Source organism: Paralichthys olivaceus, chromosome 23 (assembly GCF_024713975.1).
Source record: "Paralichthys olivaceus isolate ysfri-2021 chromosome 23, ASM2471397v2, whole genome shotgun sequence".
Taxonomy (NCBI): Eukaryota; Metazoa; Chordata; class Actinopteri; order Pleuronectiformes; family Paralichthyidae; genus Paralichthys; species Paralichthys olivaceus.
Genome location: NC_091115.1, coordinates 16,079,978 through 16,093,306, shown reverse-complemented (window position 1 = coordinate 16,093,306; position 13,329 = coordinate 16,079,978). Strand labels below are relative to the sequence as shown.

Sequence of the window (13,329 nt, the reverse complement as noted above, 5' to 3'; positions counted from 1 at the left end):
AGGCAGTTGGTGCAACAATACAGGCAGATTACAGGCAAATATTTGTATTTGGGTTCCAGGATGGAGCTGGAAAGTTTAGCCAATTGATTCACAGTCAAACGACAGAAAGGTAAACATCTATGTCCCTTTTCGAATGAAAATAGAAAACATTCACTGGGTTCTTTCTCCTTTTGATTACTGTAAATTGAATAACTTTGGGTTTTCAGACACGTAAGGCTCCGTGAGGGTGTGATGGCTACTTTCTGACAATTTATTGTCTAAATCATTAATCAGTTTAATTAATCACATATTGGACAAAAAGTTTATCATTTAAAAATATCATCATTGTTAAATCATTTAAGTTGAATTCTACTCTGGGAGCGCGCAGTCAAAATGTGATTAACTAAGGCAAAAGATCATGTCGGCTAATGTGTTTCTCTCCAGGGGGCTAAAACAAACTCTAATATATACATAAACCAACAATCAAGAAAACATGTATTAAGGTTCTTGCAACATTTTAAAGTCAAATTTAATGTTTTTTAAAACTTTAAGACCTCAATAAATGTAATTTAAAACCAAAAAAATGTTGAAACATCAAGAATAGAATATAAACCTATTAATAAGCTTAATAACATATCAGAATAATAACATTTAGTGAGGGTAACTGTTGGAGCTATTTATTTTAGTTTATGTTTTCTTTCTGTTTAATAGTTAAACATTTGTGTATTTACCATATTTTGTTGTTTTATATAACTAGTTAAATTATGCCTTTAGGATAATAATAATAAAAAAAACAATAGTCATATTGTTTAAGTTAAGTTAGTTTGGGTAGTTTCTGCTTTTGTTTTGAAGGTACTTAGCACCAGGTGATATTATACGTATATATGGTAAGGCGGGCAAAGGCAGCAGGCACCGGGAAGGTTCATGGTTTTATTTACTAGAGAAAGAGAGGCAGCTGACGCCATTGCCTTTTGTTTGATTGCTTGCAAAATGTTTAAATTAAACCAGATAAAAAGGACTCTGGACTTATTCCCTGTGTAAGATTTACTCCTCAGGTGCCTCAGTGACTTTCTGATTTTGAGTTCCAGTTTTTATTCTTTTGCTTTTTCTATTCAAGTCTGAGGACAAATGCTAGTATAGTAACATTGTAATACTTTCTGACAGAGTGCTCAAAATATGAGGAAATTGCACGATTTACTTCACACACACACAACAAATGTCTGATTTGCCACAGCGGGCAGGAGGGATAAACACAGGCTACCTCCCAGAAGTGCCAAGGTAACGTTAGTGTCCATTAAAGCTAGCCAGCAGTGCTCGTGAGCTAAACTTAGCATCTGTGCACTGCCTGCAACAGGCAGATCTCCTGTGTAACGGTGGTGTTTTCTCTAAAACCACAGTGTAGCCTGAAGGATTATACATGAAACATCCCTGTGTCTGAAGGCTTCACACTGCTTCTTTCTCCAATTTGCAGCCATTTGCTTGTGGCATGGAGAGACATCACTGTGGCTTCACAGGCTCGTTGCAGTTCCATAGCTGACCACTGATTTGTAAGACTGGGAGTTATGTGACGTGTGTCGTGCTCTGCTCACATGAATACTAAACATTTAGTGTAAAAGAAATCAACACCCATCAGTGTTACGCTTTAAAAACAGAAACCCAGCAGTTACTTGGGAGTTTTTGTGGTAGGACACTGTGCAATGACAATTTTCCCATTAAATGCACCACCTGCAAATTCAACACTTTACAGTTAATTTATGGTCAATTAAATAAGTAATAATAATATAATGGTGCTTAACAGTGTGATGTTTGTATTTGCTGAGCTGAATCAACACTTTATTTGGGTTTGTAGTAAATCATCAACGTGTAAATTAACAGTAAAGAGGGCCATGATGCCAGATGATCAGGGCAGAGCTTCCCTGAAATATTTTCAACCACTTCACTGTGACTCCAGCCTTCAACTAAGCTCAAGGTCAACAACTCATTCCAGTGCAATTTATCAAGTATATCCAGCTACGGATGTATTACGACACTACTGCGTGCCCTGGTGCCAGTGTTTCCTTCTGCAGGCACCTGTGGGCTGGTGCTGTGGGGAACAGGGACATTTGTTTCCAACCTGAGTATCTGATATGGCCAAGAGACATTTTAAGAGAGCAATTTAAAAAAGATTCTCATGACGGTTATCAATTTATTCTGTGATAAAAGAAAAGCATAAACAGCTGGGGAACATGTCCTTTCTTGCTGTATGTCAGATCACAATCAGGGTAGAGGAAACAGTCACTTGTCAGGGATGGCATGTAACATGTATGCATGACATATGTTGCGTGTACTCCCTGACGAGCATCATGGTGACTGTCAGAAAAAATGTAGTTCATGGAGACATGCATCAATACATCTGGACATGGCATAAATATTGAACAATCACTATGTCCTACACTAAAACAACAAACAAATACAGACCAACCAGCCATTGTTGTGTGTTGGATCACTGCTTAGTTTTTCAAGCAGCACTGTTATCATCAACATCCTCATCACTACCATCTGACATCAAATGCCTTGCCAAAGAGAGGCAGTTCAGTTGGTGTATTGTATGTTCTAAGGCCCACAAAGGATGTTATAAAAGCTGAAATGGCCCAAATAGGAATATATGTCTTGTATTGAGGAGGGAATGTGCATGTACAATGAGGGTCATATTAGACCTGACCATCAGTGACTATAGACAAGGTAGAACATTTCAATCCACATTTTATTGCATATCATAATTAACTCAGTAACTTTATAATATTTACAATGTTATTTATTAAACAGTAATTAAAAAAATACTTTTCAGTAATAATATCTATGATTTTTCTCATGTAGGGAGTGGTAGGGCAGCGTCCTATCTCCCCCTACTACTCATCCATCACTGACCAAAAACAATTAAATTATTAAATAATTATCACTGCTGAACTCTGATGTAGTATTAAGTATTTTGTTTGCCTCAGTTCTATGACTACCCCTTGGTGCATTATAAGAAAGCAACCATTATAAAGTAATTCAACCTAACCAGGGCAATTTCTGTTTTAGTTTTGTGGGTTGTTGTTTTTGTCCCCTTGTTTTTCAGACAAACTGAATCGATACAACTACTGGCCTTTCACGGGACAATACAGAATGGGCTGTTCAATAGAAACAATGATGGATGTTGATGTTTATCCTAACACTCGACATTTGAAATAGTGTAAAATTGTTTAATATTACGATAAATAACTAATTACTAAGCTACAGATTTCGTTGCTGGGGGGGGCAACAGCAGGTGCGAGCTTCCCAATGTGGCATTATTAATACTCCCTGTGTTACTACTGTCTGTGTTCAACTGTTGCCTCTCAGCTCCACTGTTGTGTGCGGCTGCTGAGAAGAAGTGGACAGGGACGAGCATTAGCATACTTATCAAAGACATCAAAGAGCGTTTGTCCACATTTCTCCAACACGGGGAGACAAACTGCGTCAGCGGGGAAACTCGGGAGTGTTTGACCGAGTCCGCCGCTCATCCCCTGCCCCTCCGTTAGCCACTGTGGTTTATGGGGGATTAAAGGACCGTTATCCCCCTGGTGTCTGCAGGATGGGGAGATAAAACCTCATTCTGCTGCATTACTGCCTGCGCTCTGACTCATGTACACACGCACACGCATATATATGGAGATCCAAGCACAAGGACTTTTTAAGGTTACGATAAGTGAACAGACACAACACGAGTGGTGCCAAAAATACCGCGGGGACGGGCGGTTGGAAGCGGCCACAGTGGGACTGGTGAGGTGAGGTCGCTCCGCCGCTCAGACGCGAGTATCAGCGGCTTCCACTTTACCTGATGCGGGGGGGGGGGCTTCAAACTGCTGCTGGTCCGATTGCTCCAGACAAATAAATCCGCGCTCGCACAACCCAGGAGCGGCTCTTTCACATGGACACCAGCTGCGTTCGGCTCAGTCGTAGCAGCTCCTCATGCGCAAAACCAGACGGAGCTCCGCCGCTGACTTCTTCCATGGAGTTGGAGCGGTGTCTTGTTGTTTACGAGCCCCGGCAGTTAGCAGCGGCTACCGGCAGCAACAAGCCGGGCCGGTGGCGCTTCCTCCGGGCAGCTTGAACACTCAAATCCCCGATGCGTTTGTGGCTGCGTCGCCACGGAGCACATCCAGCGGGTCTGGATCACTGCGACCAGCAGGCAGCGACACGCAGCCCGGGGACGGGTGGGGGGGGGCACAGAGCAGCTGCGGCCTCGGCTGCAGGAGCACGGACACTCGGTCTGTGCTGCCAGTGACGCTCAGCTACTCAAAACGCATTAGGAGCGTGCGGGGAAGTGGGCATCGTCTCCGCCACGGTGGTTTTCCTCCATCGCCCGGGTCCTGTCTGTGTCTGAGAGCTCGGCCTCAACACAGCAGCTCTTTCTTCCTGACAAGCGGCCAATCACGGCGCGGCACTCGGGGAGGTGGGAGGGAGGAGAACGAGGAGCGGATCGTCACTGGTCCGGAGTCTGGAGCGGACTCACTGATGGACCGAGCGTCCGAGCGCGCCGAGGCCGCTCCGTGGGTCCGGGAGAGCCGCTACACCTCGGTTAAATACACCTGAAGGATCGGCGCCCCGCGTGCATAACATCCACGGAAATGTCAGCGGTATTAATAGTGCACAGGGTCATTACACAAGATATTAGCTACAGATGCAGGAGTCGCCCCGGAGCCATTCATTTTAGTTTCATATTAATCAATAAATCAAATTACCACAAACGGCTCCACACAGCGAACCTGGGGCCTCTGGGGCCAAAGAGTTTGGCAGGTGGCCACTGTGCTCAGCTGGATGAGTCCTGGTCCCAAACAGTTTGAAGGTTAAGGAAAAACTGTCGCTGCATAAAAAAGTATGAAATGATCTGGAGATGTGGAGATGGATGTCGGAGAAAGTATGTGAATCATGCATAACACGCAAAATACTTTTTTTGACATTATGAGTATTATTTTTTATTGTGAGGTCACTGGTTCTTACACGTCATTTAATAAATGTATCTTGTAAAATATAATGAGAATGAAATCCAGGGTAAAAAATAAACTTCAAAGCATAACATTGGACAGTAAAGGTACAGTGTGTAGAATTTATCTAGTGTTGAAGTTGCATGTTGCAGCTGAACACCCCTCACCTCACCCTCTCCTTCCAAACATGAAAAAGAACCTGTGGAAACCTTCAGTTGTCATAAAAACTCAAAAGGTGTTTAGTTTGTCCAGTCTGGACTAATGTAAAAAACATGGCGGCCTCCGTAGAAAGGGTCCCCTCGATGTAAATATAAAGTATTTAAATATAAAGGGTCTTTTCTGGGGTAAATAAAACTACAGTTCATACAATTTAGATGAAATGAACTAGTGAAAACATCATGAGGATTATTCTACATTCAATTTCTGCCAATAGATCCCTTTCACCTAAATCTTACACACTGGACTTTTAAAATGAGAAATTCACAGGTCATATAACAGTGTCATGTTAATCTCATATCCTTGACAATGTTATTATTACAGAAATCCCTGACTGTATTAAATCAAGATTCTGAATTGCGATTCAAAATCCCCTGTTCTATCATTTTTTAATTAAACAACTATTTTATCAATGCTATTCTGAAGACGAATGATCATAAGGGTTTTTTGTTCAATTATTTTGCCAGTGACAAATATGTTTTTATATAATCACTGATGTGGCCTTTGCAGTGCAGCTTATTACTGTAAAAGAAACTGATGGCAAGTTTTTCTCTAAATCTGGAGGGGTTGTTAGCAAAGCATCTGCCAACAGTGCATCTTGCATGTTGTTTGTCACTTTGGTGCAGCAAACTTTTCACAAATGTACATTTACTGTGGCTTTGAAGATGGCATCAAACACTATATATGCACCGCAATGGATACTCACTTTTTTCTCCCAGCATCCCAGATGCTGCAACTGCCCAAAAAAAAAAATCAGTAAATTGTAAATTGATGCTACAGCTGTGAGTGAAATTTTTCAAAAAGAACTGAAAAACATTATTTTAGAGTAGAGCATTTCTTAATATTATGTGACGTGAGTCTGATGTGAAGTGTTTAGATAAGTATGGTAGATTTCCGTCAAACAAATTAGTATCATAACTTAGACCTAGACATTTGGAATGTGTTCGCTGACTTTAGTGAACACTATTTCCCATAAACCTTACATTTGTGGGATACATGTCGCGGCACGACAGCAGAGGCAGCTTGCTCGGGAAATGTCTGTAATAGCACCAGCAACCAGCTAAAGGAGCGTGCAGACTGTGGTGTGTTGAGACTTTCAAATTAAAATTTAAACTCCTCATTGCACCTGATCTTTTAGTTATTACCCAATTATTTCATTTCAGGCTTTTACAGTTCTGCCACCAGCGGGTCTGTCTCAGTCTCAATTAATCAGTTTTACCCGGTACCTTCTGTAACAGTGTAGACTCGGTGGTCGTCCCTCTGACAAGGTTACTATAAACTTCCTGAAAAACTTTTACCCTGTAACTTAGTTTATTTGCTCCCTCAAGCACATGAGCATCCAGGCAGTGCGCCCCTGTCTCCCTCTCCCCATCATCTCCCTTCTCTCTCCTTCCTGTCCTTTCTTTTCATCTCTCTCTCTCCCCTGTAGTTTTGTGCTTTTTCATCTCCCTCCTCTCTCCTTCTGTTCTCTGTTAGTCTGCCTTTTGGAGCTGCACAGTCTGGAGTCTGACTGTAAGCCTCCTACTGGCCCCATGTTCCAGCTCAACCCCCACTGCTGCTGTTTATTATTCTCTTGATTTCTTAGAGATCCACAACTTTTCTCCCTTCCCCTTTTGTGTCATGTATGTTCCCTATTTGCTGTGTGTGAGAGTGTGTGTGTGTGTGTGTGTGAGAAAGAGAGAGAGATCCAGTTCTCAGCGAATCAGTTACTCTCCATCAGCAGCAGTAGTCTTTCGATCCAGATTTTCATTCATCATTCATTCACTCTGTGCAGTAATGCTGCAGCGACCCCACCGCCTTCTTCTGAGTTCAAAAAATGTTTGTTCCTAGTTTTCATTTGACCTTTTAGCAAATGTCAAAATCCAGGCATCCACGAAGTTGGGCAATCTTTAAAACAAGCTAAATCAAATTTTGCAAATTTGGTAGTAGGCTAAAATTAAAACAGGCCTACATTGGCAACCTTAGCCGTCTATATGGAATATCAGTTATAGCCACAACTTCTCAACATTTGAACCATAAGGTCAGCAAGTTGAATGGATACTATTAGTAGTCACTGTGTATTCTCGCTGCCCTTTGCCCCAGTTTGTTATCCATAGAGTGAATATGAGGCATAGACAGTGGTGAGGGTGGTAAGGGTTGTGATTTGACACCTTACATGAGGCGCTTGGGGAAAGGCCTCTCACCCTTGTTGCCTCCTGCTCACCGCCATACTATGGCCAGACGGCATTTGAAGCCTCGTCCTCTAGATGTTAAGAAAAGGCTGGCGCCGATAAACAAGGAAGCGTCCACGTCCTCCACCTGCTCCCAGCCAGCCTCTAAAGGGCCAAAGAGAGGTGGGGGCATGTTAATCTTTCTGAAAGACCAGGGACAAAGGAGGACATGAGGAATCTGGTCTTTCCAGAAGAAAGAGCAATACCTTCAAAAATGTAATGGCTGCACAGGAAAACCATCAGTGCCTCAAAAGATGGACTCGATAGGCTGTAGTCATGTCTTTTGACATGCCTACAATGTGTACCCAATGTGTAAACATACTATCTTTATAACATAATGATGCATTATCAAGGCAGAGGAACACACATGCATAATATATGCGGCAAAACCTATATCTGTATCCTCTCATCATTTGTGAGAACAATGTCAAGAGCGTGCACAGCTGCACCCTCCTCCTGTGAATGTCACTGTGATTTAGCTTTAAGTTGAGCCACACAGCAGCAGCAAGCTGCAGATCTCCCATTATGCTCCGTAACTGTAATACTCCCCATAGGCCACTAATTGAAAATAGGTTCATCAGGATGTAAACTAATCAGCAGGGTAGATGGGTTATTGGCCATTCACTAAGTGCAGTGTAGTGTTGAGCTCTGGATAACATGGTGGTAATACGTTTAGGGAATCAACTTTTTTGTTCATATTACGATCTACAGGCGTCACACCATCACAAAACAACATCAGCCATGATTACAAACACAGTCAGGTCAACTCGGCAAATGTGTTTACTGAGTTGCATGGTTCTTCAGCATATAGGCGAATAATCAGGATAGAAGAGGTATTTTCACAATGTAAAAATACTCCTCTACAAGTGAAAGTATAAAGATAAGTAGAAAAATGTTAGGATTATACCTTCATCCCTTTGTTTTACCACTTCCCTGTTTCCTGCTGTTTGCCTCCCCTCATTTGGTCCCTGTCCTGACTGTGCATGCTGCTGGATGAATGTCATTTCTGGATTTTTGTTCTCCCACCAATCAATTTAAACACCTGAAATTCATCATCAACCCATATGCCTGTGGCAGCATATAAGGAAAGGCTCATTCCCCAAAACTCTGCCAGATCGCCGCACACCCTCTGTGGTAGAAGCCCTTCAGCCAACTACTCAGTCTTTTGCATCCTGAAAACCTGAAACATGATCTATCTACTTGAAAGTATCACAGAATCACCTGTTGGACAATATCTTGTTGTGAGTTTTGTGTTAAAACTTTTAAAATCTAATCTCTCTCCGTTGCTGTGCTCTTAGAGCCCTAACTTTAATTGAAAACCTAACAAAATGTAGTTCAGGGATGCATTACAAATATTGGTTTTGTGCAGATGATGTTTATTATTGAGCATGTTTGACACTTTAGGATGATGATATCTACAGTCATGCTAAGACATACAGTGTCTTAGCATGTCGACTAATTCCACAAACATCTGTTTGTATTTCAGTCTGTCTGTATGAGGAACACATAGCTAATGCACCATGCATCTCATCAGCTTCAGATTTAGCATATTGTAAATTCCCGGAGGAAGTGCAGTGCAGAGTTAAATGTGATTCGAACATGCAAGAACCTTCAATATTAACAATATTCAAGTCTGGGGAGGCAGGGAAGTTTGCCTTCAGTCTCCGAACTAAGTGAGGCATGTCTTCGTATACATCCGCAGATAAACTACAGCGGTGGACTGTAACTGGACTAAACCACGGGTGTAAATCACCACCACATCCTTTGGATAATTTCATTATTTTTATTTCACCATATCGGACTGACTAAGACATTCCTGGGTGTCGGTTGCTGATCGACGTCATGGCAGCAAGATTCAATTTAATTCAATTCAATTTTATTTGTATTGCGCCAAATCTTAATATACATCATCTCAAGGCACTTTACATAGAAAGGCTATAGACCTTAAATATGATAGAGAAACCCAACAGTTCCCACAATGACACTGTGGAGAGGAAAAACTCCCTCATTAACAGGGAGAAACCTCTAGAACCAGACTCAGCGTGTGCGGCCATCTGCCTCGACCGGTTGGGGTGAGCAGGGAAAAGGAACAGTTGTGTACCATCAGAAAACCACTTCCTGGTTGTCTTAAAAGTAATAGCACACCGTTCGTTTGATTTTTTATGTTGAAATGTTTTGAACTTGGATCTGAAAGAATGTCATTTGCTTGAGAGACCTCTAAAATAGTTGAGTTGTGATGTTAGAAAAAATAACACTATTCATCATTCAAACCGATGGGGGAGGAGGGGCTCACTAATGATAAGCCAATAGGCAATAACCAATATCCTCAGCCTAGCCCCATGCACTGCCACCCGCTGGTTAAAACCATCTTATTTGGTCTTTGGAAACAGTAATGATGTAACAATAATTATTTTTATTTTAAGTTATTCATTAACTTTAGTTTGAAACTTAATTCTCAGAAGCTTTCCAAACTCTGGTCAGAGGAGGTGGATGAGTTTGGAAAAAGAAATGAGCCAAACTCCAACGCAGAAGCTTTTGGGCACAATAAAAGCAATGATGAAGCAGAGTGGAATATTAGCCAATCAAAAACCTCATTTAAAGCAAGGTCGACAAACAATCTCCACTGCTACTTAAATACAGTAATATTGTAAATTCATTACTTTATCAGTCACTGAGCGACAAACACTCGTTTAAGGATTTTCCTCCAGCCAGAAAGAAAAAATGATTGCACTGCACTTATCTTCAGTATTACTCGTTTGCCAAGTTTCCCTTATCACACCTATTGTCTTCAATATGTAAAACAGTCTGTGGAGGGTTTTTACTTGCAGACAGTGCATGTTGGGAAGTCTGCTCCTATATTTGTTTTGCTTCTTTAAAAACTAAATTCAATTAGTTATGTCGAGTTACAACAATTCATGCTCACGAGTTCTGAGGTAATGAGAATAACACAAGTTGATTCCAGTAAATCTGTGAATGTCTGGCAACACTATCCATTCATGAAACAGAATCCAGCAGGATAATAGATAGAAAGATAGATAGATAGATAGATAGATAGATAAATTACTTTATTCATCCCCAAAGGGAAATTAGGTCGTCATAGCAGTCCGGTATTTGGATACAATAAAAATACAATAGAATAAGATACTGAGGTAGAAAAAATAAATAATATAGAATATAGTTTCCTTGTCCTATAGAATGGGACAAGGAAACTTAAAAAACACAAGATAAATAGGTAGATAAGGTGCAGTGGCAAGATGATGGTAATGTTATTGTTGCTAAACAGCATATAATAATGGTACAGTATATATAGTATATAATATAATACATAATGAGAATAATAATATATAAATTATAATATATATACATAATACCAGTTTAATAACAGTATATAGTAATAATGGCAGCAACAGTTTATTATATAACATGTACACATGTTTAAATATATATATTTACACAAGATATGATATAATATGATATATAGTGTGGGTATAATATATGCATATAAATACTTAACTATACACGATACACATAGAATAGATAATATACTATGAATATGTAAATAGAATGTGCAAAAAGACAAGAATATGTATCAAATGATATATAATATCAATACGGTTAATATTAACACATATCACATATGATAATGTGAGTGGCTGTAAAACGATTTGATTATCACAGATTAATATGAACAGATAAAGCAGATGAAACATGTTGACGTCACTGTCAACACTTTCTTGCCTCACTATTCTGTCTTAGTATATTTAATGATTGCTCTGAAGGTTTGCTTTAAAAAAGAATTCTTTTCTAAAACAAATGAATGCTGGAGTTTAGTTTTACTCTGGTTATAATAAGGTATTTAGTGGGGACTATTTTCCGTGGTGGTGCCTTACTGATTCGGGGGACCAGGTTGGTATAAATATGGAATTGAGTCAAAGGAACAAGTCATCCAGTGCAACTGTGTGGCTCATTGATCTGGTTTTAACAGATTGTGGACGTCGATAAAGATCAATGAAGCTCTGTGGCACAGAGACACAATATATCAGGCTTTGGACACGCAGTAGTTGTTGTAGGATGTATTTAAGGTTCTAGTTTAGCTCTGCACATGGGATTTGGTAAACAAGAAATGTAGGATATCACTTTTAACATTGGATGCAAGTTATAGATTAAACATACTGACAGGTTCATCCAAATAAACCTGCACAGTGTGAGTCAACACACAACAATTTATTAGATTCTTTTACACCAACTAAACACAATCTTTGGAGTTTTTTGGGATGTTACGAGTGGAATGATGGGTCTGAGACCCCCTGAGCACACGCTGCCTCAAAGGCACTGTAGTCAATCACTTGCTCTGCAGCTCAGAGGAACTTGACAGTCGACTGTTAATTAATTTTACTTCTTGATGTTGTCTGTGTCTCGACGGGCTGGTTCGCCTGGTTTAAAACATCCTATTAGATTATTTTAAAGGAAGTCAAACACGATCCCCCTGAAGTTTGTTGAAGTGCGAACCAGGCAGGTTCACCCAGCGCCAGCCTTCCAGCTTCGCGTGCTCACATCTGAACCACATTCACGCCTGTATAGCTGCGGTTTCACTCTGCAATGTGATGAGATCAAATGTAAGTCTCTTCTTACATCTACTTCGCAGGTGAAATCAATGTTTTTTCGAAGGATAGTTCGGGGGGTGAGAGTCTTTGTTTCAGCACGCTGTGGACCGTGTGGCGATGACCTCAAAGCCCTCGCAGCGGGATCAGCGGTGGCAGGCTACTGTAAAGCTGCTGTGCTTGCCTTCAAAGCCCCCAGCAGGGAGCTGGTCTCTGAGCTGCACCAGTGCCTGGCAGGGGCTCAGGTCTCTCTAACACTGGAAATCCTCGTGCTGATCTCACCATGCTTTACTCTGCTCAGCCTCTCTCTCTGTCCAAGTGATGAGCCACATGCATACATTGAAATATGACTTTGAACCATCGCAGGTTAGTATTGGATCTTCCCCCTGTTAAAGAAAAAGACGATCAGTGTCTGTTTTTAATCACATCCTGAATTTCTACCTCAAGCGCTGTGGTTTCAAGTTGTGCTTTTTACTTCAGTGTAACATTTTTGTTTATATAATATATTATTTTATATGTTTACTCAGCCAATAAAAATGTGGATTTCAAGCCAAATTTGTCCAAATTATTCTAAACTCATTGGCAGCCCCACCACCACGCTGCCAGATCACACACTCAACTACACTTGTCTCGGCCCAGCTTTTTAAATCTCCTTCCAACTCCCGTGTCAGACCTCCAGCCGCCAGCAGTTACTCCTCGTCCAGCCTCCGCTCACCTCTGGCCCTCTGCAAAAATGATCCCTCATTCCAATCCCTCTGCTTCTGAGCTTGAAGAGCAAACACTCTCATCTTCAAAGTAGTTTCTTTTCAATTTCAAATCTCTTAATTAACCGGCATCGAGAGGACGCACAGGATGTGATTAAGTACACAGAGTAATAATAGAGATCACACCAGCTCATTTGCACTGATCAGCCTAAACAAGCAATTTGTGACCAGTTTGTGTCGTGAAGTGTGTTTGCTGAATCACTTGAAACACGAGGTTGGAGGGGTCTTGAACAAGCTTCACAGAAAAAGAAAAACAGACTGAAGTGAAAATGTTCTTCCCATTGACTTTGTCTCGATGATAAAGGGAAGCGTATGTGTTGTCTAATGCATAAAAAGCTTATGGGGTGTTCAACACATATAGATTTTGTGCTGAATATAGATTTTAGCTTTATGTATAAATTGATATGAATAAACCTGATGATGTTGCTGGAACACAAGCCAGAGGTTTGCTGTAAAAACATGGGACCACAATGATCTACAGTGAATTTTATTGCAATTCAGTTATCAGTTTAAAATACTTAGGGACCAAACAGTTGATTTAGAGGGCGTTTTGATCCCGAGGATTGGGTTA

General features: G+C 40.8%; 1 protein-coding gene across 1 annotated transcript in view; it reads right to left on the bottom strand.

The window, feature by feature from the left end:
• Positions 1-4,364, bottom strand: part of large1 (LARGE xylosyl- and glucuronyltransferase 1) — a 97,943-nt gene extending 93,579 nt beyond the window's left edge. Inside the window, exon 1 of the mRNA XM_069519691.1 lies at positions 3,818-4,364. The gene's annotated coding sequence lies outside the window, so the exon portion shown is untranslated. The remainder of the gene's footprint in view (positions 1-3,817) is intronic.
• Between the last annotated feature and the right edge of the window lie 8,965 nt (positions 4,365-13,329).